This window comes from Chiloscyllium plagiosum, unplaced genomic scaffold (genome assembly GCF_037043375.1).
Source record: "Chiloscyllium plagiosum isolate Xiang-an unplaced genomic scaffold, Cpla_swu_hap1 HiC_scaffold_53X, whole genome shotgun sequence".
Lineage (NCBI taxonomy): Eukaryota > Metazoa > Chordata > Chondrichthyes > Orectolobiformes > Hemiscylliidae > Chiloscyllium > Chiloscyllium plagiosum.
Window position 1 is genome coordinate 26,206,218 of NW_028270191.1, and position 8,897 is coordinate 26,215,114.

An 8,897-nucleotide genomic window follows, 5' to 3' on the forward strand; every position below is an offset into this window, starting at 1 on the left:
AAGAGGAATATGGAGAATGAGACTAAGAATGGGATTCAGGTGGAAAAATAGCTGTTAGCCAAATAGCATGTAGCATTTTCCAATTCAGTGATGTCATTTCATGTTGTTTCCAACGTGATAAGTGGTGGAATGGAACAGTATTACACGCTCTAACCTCCAGACACTAAGTATTGGAAGCAAATTCCATCTACTGTACACTGTAATATGGCAAGTCTTCTGTCTATGCGCCCCCTAGTGGCTCCTGGACAGGAGGCCTTAGAGGAAGTCGGGCATCTGTCCCCTAAACTGAGGCATCAAACAAGAAAGAAGTTACAAAAATGATTTTCAAACACAATTATCCCTCCTGCAAGACTGATACAATTGCCCCACTGAATGCTGAGATTTGAACTGCTGCAGTTTGGGCTCTTTTATGTGTTGCATATTACATTAGGTATTCGTAATCTGTCTCAAACGCTCTTCCTCACTGTAACTTCCTGTTTCTTGTCACCATATTTGGGGTCTGGTTAGGAAATTGAAAGTGACAGCTGCATGTCATGCTCACAGCTCCTTCCTTTTTTCTTGTTCCATGATGGGGGATTTTTATTACTTGCAGTTTTTTTCCACTTAATGGAATCAAATCTGAAACCCTTTTTAAAACCTATTATTTGCCATAAAATAAAGCCCCCACCCCCACATCTCACACTTACACTGTCCTCGTTTGAATATCCCAGGGTCTTTTTAACATGTGTTTGATTAACTCTATATTGAATTGGTTAATTTGTGATGAAAATTGTACCTTTCTACCATGTTCTGATCTATATGAAATTTGCTTTTTCAAAGTTCAGTGTGTATTTAAGCGGTGAAGTGAGGACTATTCAGCTATGCACTCGGGTGCTATTATCTTAGATTGATAGGAGGTGAGTTAATACACATATGGTACCTCACAGACTTTCACAAAGTTCAAACTAGGTATCTAGAGCAACCCTGTGGGATAGATTTTGACCTTGCACAATTGCGTAAAATGGGTGATATCGAGCAGGCAGCCTGGTTTCCTTCCCTCCCGTTGAAGTCATAGAAATAACAATTGGAAAAGATGTAAAGCAGATTGTTAGCTTGATATTAGCTATTTCATACCATCGCACAAAATCAATAACCGCCCTTGAGTTTATCCACATCACAGAGGAAGGGATGCAGTTGCTGACTGAAAACCAGCACATCACCAATGGAAAGAAAGTAATACCAGAGATAAATGCCATTCTCCTGCACCTCTGAACTACAAGGTGGCATTGCTAGGAGCCTAACACCAGGCTTCTTGCTTTGACTGGGAAATGACTGCAGCAGACAAAATGCAAACAGGTATCATCTAGGCCGAGGTAGCATAGACTCATAGAGTTGTACTTCACGGAAACAGACTCTTCAGTCCAACTCGTCCATGCTGACCAGATATCCTAAATTAATCTAGTCCCATCTGCCACCATTTGGCCCATATCCCTCTAAACCTTTCCTATTCATGTACCAATCCAGATGTCTTTTAAATTTTGTAACTGTACCAGTCTCCACCATTTCCTCTGGCAGTTCATTCCATACATGCACCACCTTCTGTGTAAAAATGTTGCCTGTCAGGTCCCTTTAAATCTTTCCCCTCTCACCTTAAATATATGCCCTCTAGTTTTGAACTCCCCTACCCTGGAAAAAAGACTTTGGCTATTCATCTTATTCATGACCCTCATGATTTTATAAACTTCTATAAGGTCATCCCTCAGTCTCCAATGCTCCAGGGAGAATAGCCCCAGCCTATTCAGCCTTTCCCTATAGCTCAAACCCTCTAACCCCAGCAACATCCTTGTAAATCTTTTTTGCACCTTTACAAGTTTAACAATATCCTTCCCATTGCAGGGAGACTAGAATTGAGGGTTTTGAGAAGATTTGTAGCACAGGTTGAGGTTTGTAGCGAGCAAACCTACATCCAAGACTAGAATTGAACACAATATTCCATAAGTGGTCTAACCAATGTCCTGTACAGCTGCAACATGACCTCCCAACTCCTGTACCCAATGCACTGACCAATAAAGGTAAGCATACCAAACGCCTTCTTCACCACTCTGTCTATCTGTGACTCAACGTTCAAGGAACTATAAACCTGCATCCAAAGTCTCTTAGTTCAGCAACACTCCCAGGATTCCACCATTAAGTGTATAAGTTCAGTCCTTCTTTGTATTACCAAAATGCAATACCTCATATTTACCTAAATTAAACTCAATCTGCCACATCTTGGCCCATTTGATCAAGGTCCTGTTGTACTCTGAGATAATTTCTTTACTGTCCACTACACCTCCAACTTTGGTGTCATCTGTAATCTTACTAACCATACCTCCTATATTCACATCCAAATCATTGATATAAATGTCAAAGCTGCGGACCCAGCACTGATTCTTGTGTAAAAGTCTTTGGTTTAGGTAGCTGTGGGTTCAAGTTTCATCCCAGAGGCTTGTGAGGTTGACACCCCCAGTCAAGGATTGCTGCACCATCAGAACAGCCATTACAGGTCTATCTGCCTGTTTGGGTGACTATCAAAGATATTATTGTACGATTAGAGAAAGAGCAGTGAACTCTCTTAGAGTTCAGACCAACAGCACCAAACAAAAAATATTGTTCATAGTATTTTACAGTACAACATTAAAGTAGGCAATATACTTCATTGAACATCGGCTACCCAATTTTACTTTCCCTGCACTCTTAACCCTTCACACATCGTTCTCCACTCTAATTGGTTTCCCCTTCAGGTCCCACATTCTTCTTGAATCCATACCCTTAGCAACGTTGTTGACTCTTAACTCCACTCAGGGCAATCAGGGAAAGGCGATAAATGCTGGCCCAGCCAGAGAAATCACATCGCCTGAATGAGTTACAAAAATATAAAGCAAGAGCAATCGTTTGCCTGCTTATCATGGAGCCTTTAATTCAAATGAAGGGCACATATCCAAAAGTGCCTTTTTCTTTTCCAGTTGCTCACTCACTGTGCATTTCCTGAATTCCTGCTTTTGTTCACCATTTATATATTTTGCCTCCTTTGTCCATGGCTCTCCAGAGTCCATTTGCAAGACTGACCACCAGATATCTCAGTAAATTTAATAAACAGTTTCAATATCAGATTTCAACTGAGAAGCAGAAACCCATCACACCCATGGACTTGTCAATGTCCTGGAGAGGGAGCATGCAGTGTCTGCCAGTACACTCAAGGCCTTCTGCAACTGGTGACTCTTGAAGTGCTCACATGTACTGCTAACATGGGTGGAAACATTCTAATTTCAATTGAGAAGTTTCCTTTCATCTGCACGAGTTAGTTTTGTATCATTTGAGCCCCTTTAAAGGAGGACACTTTAGATTCTTTCTTCATTGGTTTATTGACACTGGGGCAACTTATTGTTGGCCAGATCGGTCCACTTAGAAGATTATTATGTAATTAAAAATAGGGATTTATTTTCTTCTTTAAAACACAGAATATCTCAAAAGTGTAATGCAAGACCTAAGCATCTTCCACAGCATCTTCCAATTCTTAAGGAATTCAAAACTGCCGTTATTCTCTACATAACTTATAACATCATCTCAAGCTCTGTTGCTAAGCTTGTTCAGCCGTACCCCTAAGAGGGATAATGTTGTTGGATGTCATGGGCATTTTCTGTTCCGACATATTCTTATGTTCTTAATATGATGTTGTAAAGAAAATGTCTCCTCTAAGCAAAACGGTTTTATGCAGGATAATCAAAAACACAAAAGCTACAGCTTCTGGAAACCTGAAATTAAATAGAAAATGTTGGGGACACCAGATAGGTCAGCCAGTATTTATTGAGGGAAGAGAGAAAGATTAATGTTTCAGCTCCGGAGCCATTGTCAAAATTGTTCATTTATTTGCAGCGTATCCATCAATCCCTAGAGTAAGGAACATTGTCAGTGTGAGGGAGACTTTGCCTGAGTGAGACAGAGGACCAGTGAGTATTTTCTGGGAATTTGGTTCAAAGTGGGAATTCCTTGCGAAGTGGAACAGGTACTTTCAGTAAGGTTTACTGCAAGAAGGAATGTCTCCACAGTGAGAGATGAGTGGCCAAGGTTATTAATCATAACGATCCATAATGTGACACAAGAAGAGAGAAAGCAGTTGGCTGGTGAATATTTCTCATCTTTAAAATGAAAATAAGGTCTTCAGTTTATGTTTGGGTCTCGCATCCATTTTGGGGCTGTTTTCCCTGGAGCATCAGAGGCTGAGGGGTGACCTTATAGAGGTTTACAAAATTATGACGGGCATGGATAGGGTAAATAGGCAAAGTCTTTTCCCTGGGATCGGGCAGTCCAGAACTAGAGGGGAAAGAGACCTACAGGGCAACTTTTTCACACACAGGGTTGTACGTGTATGGAATGAGCTGCCAGAGGAACTGGTGGAGGCTGATACAATTGCAACATTTAAGAGGCATTTGGATGGGTATATGAATAGGAAGGGTTTGGAGGGATATGGGCCGGGTGCTGGCAGGTGGGACTAGATTGGGTTGGAATATCTGGTCGGCATGGACGGGTTGGACCAAAGGGTCTGTTTCTGTGCTGTACATCTCTATGACTCTATGTAAGATTGATACTGTATAAAAACATTACATTGTAAAGAAAGAGCAGGGGATTTAAGTGCAAAGAGCAGAGATTCTAAAGGAGTAATTCATTAACTATATGACATTACATTACAATAGAAATGGCAGGACTGGTAATGTATTGCTGCTGCAGCACATGCAGGATGCTGAACACCAAGGTAATCCAGCCAAACATATCTGTAGTTAGTGTTCGAAGCTCGCGGTACTGTGGATCTGAGTTGAGGAGCTGTAGTCCACAGCTGCAGACATTGTACCACATCTAAGAAACTTACCTGAACATTTTGCTTTGGGGTGGGAGGGAGGTGGCACCTCTCAGACTGGATAATTAAAATTTAGTCTGTGAACAGGGACAGAGGTTGTTACTGTAGGTGAGTCAGGTATGGCAACCTAAGGGGTAGTTCTCAAGGAACCTCAGGCCCTGCAGTTGTCCAACAGTTGCAACACTCTTGAAAGTGTGTAGACCAGAGTGGGGAATGCAAGGACAGTGGGAGGAGGAAATATAAATGTAGTAGTGGAAGGATACTGGAAAATGAAGGGGATAGATACTGATCTCTGCAGCCATGGGTGTGAGTTCCAAGGCTGTGTTGCCTGCCTGCTGCCAGAGTTAATCTCCTCAACGCTAGGCAGGAACTTGGAGTGGGAGGGGAGGGATATAGTTGTCGTCATCCAAATTGGTATCAATAACACTGATAGGACTGGAAAGGAGTTTCTGATGAAAGAATTTGAACAATTAGGGACTAAGTTAAAAAGCAGAACCTACAAGATAGTAATCTCAGGATTACTACCTGAGCCATGGGCAAACTGGCACAGAGTAAATAAAGGAGAAAGTGAGGACTGCAGATGCTGAGGATCAGAGCTGAAAATATGTGAGGTGTTGCAATTTAGAAAGTCAAATCAAGGTAGGAGTTTCATGGTGAGTGGTAAGGTCATAAGGAGTGTAGTGGAACAGAGGGACCTTGGAATTCAGATGCACAGTTCTCTAAAAGTGGAGTCACAGGTAGGCAGGGCAGTGAAGAAGGCTTTTGGCACAGTGGCCTTCTTCAGTCAGGGCATTGAATATAGAAGTTGGGAAGTTATGTTGCAGTTGTACAGAACGTTAGTGAGGCTGCACTTGGAGTATTGTGTTCAGTTTTAGACACCTTGCTGTAGGAAGGATGTTATTAAAGTGGAAAGAGTGCAGAAGAAATTTACAGGGATGTTGTCAGGATTCGATGGTCTGAGTTATAGGGAGAGATTGGATAAGCTGGGACTTTTTTTCTTTCGAGCATAGGAGACTGAGGGGAGATTTTATAAAAGTCTATAAGGTGATGAGAGGCATGGAGAGGGTGAATGCACTCAGTCTTTTTCCCAGGGTTGGGGAATCGAGGACTCGAGAGCATCAGTTTAAGGTAAGAGGGGAAAGAATAAAAGAGAACCTGAGGGGCATTGTCTTTTTATAGAGGGTGGTACACATTTGGAAGTGGAATTGGTTGAGGCAGGTACATTGACAACATTTCAAAAGCATTTGGACAAATACATGGATAGGAAAGGTTTGGAAGGATATGGGCCAAGTGCAGGGAAATGGGGTTACTGTGGATGGACATTTTGGTCGGCATGGACCAGTTTGGGCTGAAGGGCCTGTCTCCATGCTGTAGGACTCTATGATTGGTGCGGGAGGAATGGGTTTCAGTTCACAGGGCACTGGTACCAGTGAAGGGAATAGAAGGGAAACGGGAGACTTGGGTACTTGGGTAGAAGGGAGCTGTTCCAGTGGGATGGGCTTCAGTTGAACCATGCTGGGATCAGGCTTCTGGTGAATCGAATAACTAGTGCTGTAGAGAGGGCTCTAAACTAAATGGAGGGGATACATAGGCTTACAAAGCAAGAGATTATGACAGCATTTCAGGGCAGCTATTTACATAATGATACCCAGAGTCGGATAGGAAGGGGCAGAGCGTTCAAACATAGAAAAACATCAGCAAATTGGATCAAAGGTGGGAAAAGTGATAAAAAGTGATAATGGCTCTACTTAAATGCATGTCGCATTTGGAACAAAATAAAGGCATTAACAGTACAAATAGATATTCTAGTCATTACAGAGACATGGCTACAAGGAGATCAAAGCTAGGAACTATATATATTCAAGGGTAAGTGGCTTTTTAAAAGGACAGACAGGAAGGAAAAGTTAGTGGGTAGCTTTATTAGTACTGGATGGAATACATACAATAGCAAGAAATGATTGGAAGATAGAGAATCCATATGGGTGGAGGTAAAATAGAACAAGGGGAAGAAGACACTGGTAGGTGTAGATAATAGGTTCCCCAATAGTAACTACACTGTAGGACAGAGAATGCACCAGAAGATAATGAAGGCATGTTAAAAAAAAAGGCAGTATATTAATCATGGGTGAATTTAATCTTCATAAAGTCAGTTAGCTCAGTTGGCTGGATGGCTGTTATGCAATGAGAGTGATGCCAACAGCATGGGTTCAATTACCACACCAGCTGTTACCAATAAAGGATTCTCCTTGTCAACCTCTCCCTTCGCCTGAGGCATCGTGAACTTCAGGTTAAACTGCCACCAGTTGTTGCTATCCAGTGAGAGAGCAGCTCTATCATCTGGTAAGATTATGATGACTTTGCCTTTTTAAAATCTTCATGTACACTGAGAAAATCAAATTGCTAGAGGTAACCATGAGGAAGAATTCATAGAGTGTATTTGGGAAATTTCCTGGAATACTATGTTGTGGATCCAACCAGGGTTCAGGCTATTATAGATCAGTCAATGCGTAATGGTTTAACAAACAATCTCAAAGTAAAATATCCCCTCGTAAACAGTGACCATAACATGGTAGAATTTAGCATCAGTTTGAGAGTGAAAAGCGTGGGTCAGCAACAACTGTGGAAAACATAATTACAAATGAATGAGGGCAGAGTCATCTGGCTGGACTGGGAAAGTAGTTTAGCAGAAAAGAAGATCAATGATAGATGTTTAAGAAAATAATTCATGACACACCAACAAAGATATATCTCTGAAGGAGAAAGATTCTAGGGAGGGAGATAAACAGACCATGATTAACCACGAAAGTTAAGGATAGTATAAAATTAAAAGAAAAGAAAACATGTAATGTGGCAATGATTAGTGGTAAGTTAGAATATGGGAAACAAGAGCAAAAGGGAAGTATAGCACAGGAACAGGCCCTTTAACCCTCCAAGCCAGTGCCGATCATCATGCCCTAACTAAACTATAAAACAAACCTTCTGCCCTTATTCAGTCTGTATCCCTCTATTCCCTCCCTATTCATGTAACCAATCAGATGCCTCTTAAATGTTGCCAATATGCCTGCTTCTGGCAATGCCTTCCAGGCTCCTACCGCTCTCTGCATGAAAAACTTCCCTCATGCATCTTGCTTAAACTTGCCCCCCTCTCACCTTGACCCTGTGTCCCCTTGTAATTGAAACTTCAATCCTTGGAAAAAGCCTATACTATCTACCCTAGCTATGCCTCTCATTATTTTGTAGCCCTCTATCAGGTCCCCTCTCAGTTGCCGTCTTTCCAGTGAAAACAGTCCTAGTCTTTTTAACCTTTCCTCATAGCCAGTGCCTTTGAGACCATGCAATATCCTGGTGAACCTTCTTTGCACTCTCTCCAAAGCTTCCACATCCTTATGGTAGTGTGGCGACCAAACCTGCACACAATATTCCAAATGCGGCTTCGCAAGGGTTCTATATAACTGCAACATGGTTTGCCAACTCTTGGATTCCATGCTCCAGCTGATGAAGGCAAGCATGCTAAATGTTAGGAAAGTTTTACAAATCAATAAAAGATGAATAAAAATTACTTTGAGGGTGAATTAGCAAGTAATATAAAAATAGACAGTAAGAGCTTCTTTAAATAGATTAAAAGGAAAAGAGAGGCCAAAGTGAACATAGACCTTTAAAGAATGAGGCTAGGGAAATAATAATGGGGGACCAGGAAATGGCAGAGGAGTTGAATGAATGCTTTGTATCAATCTTCATTGTAGAAGGCACTAACAGCATTCCAAATATGCTAAATAATCAAGGAGTAAAAGGGGGTAGGAAATAAAACAATATCTATCTCTTGATAAAAAGTACTATGGAAACTAATGGCTAAAAGCCAATAACTCCCCTGGACCTTGTGGGTTGTATCCTAGGATATTAAGGGACGTAGCTACAGATAGTGAATGCCTGGTGATAATCTTCCAAGAATACTAAAATTCTGGAAAGCATTAGAAAACTGCCAATGTAATATCCTTATTCCTAAAGGAAGGAGCCAAAAACCAGT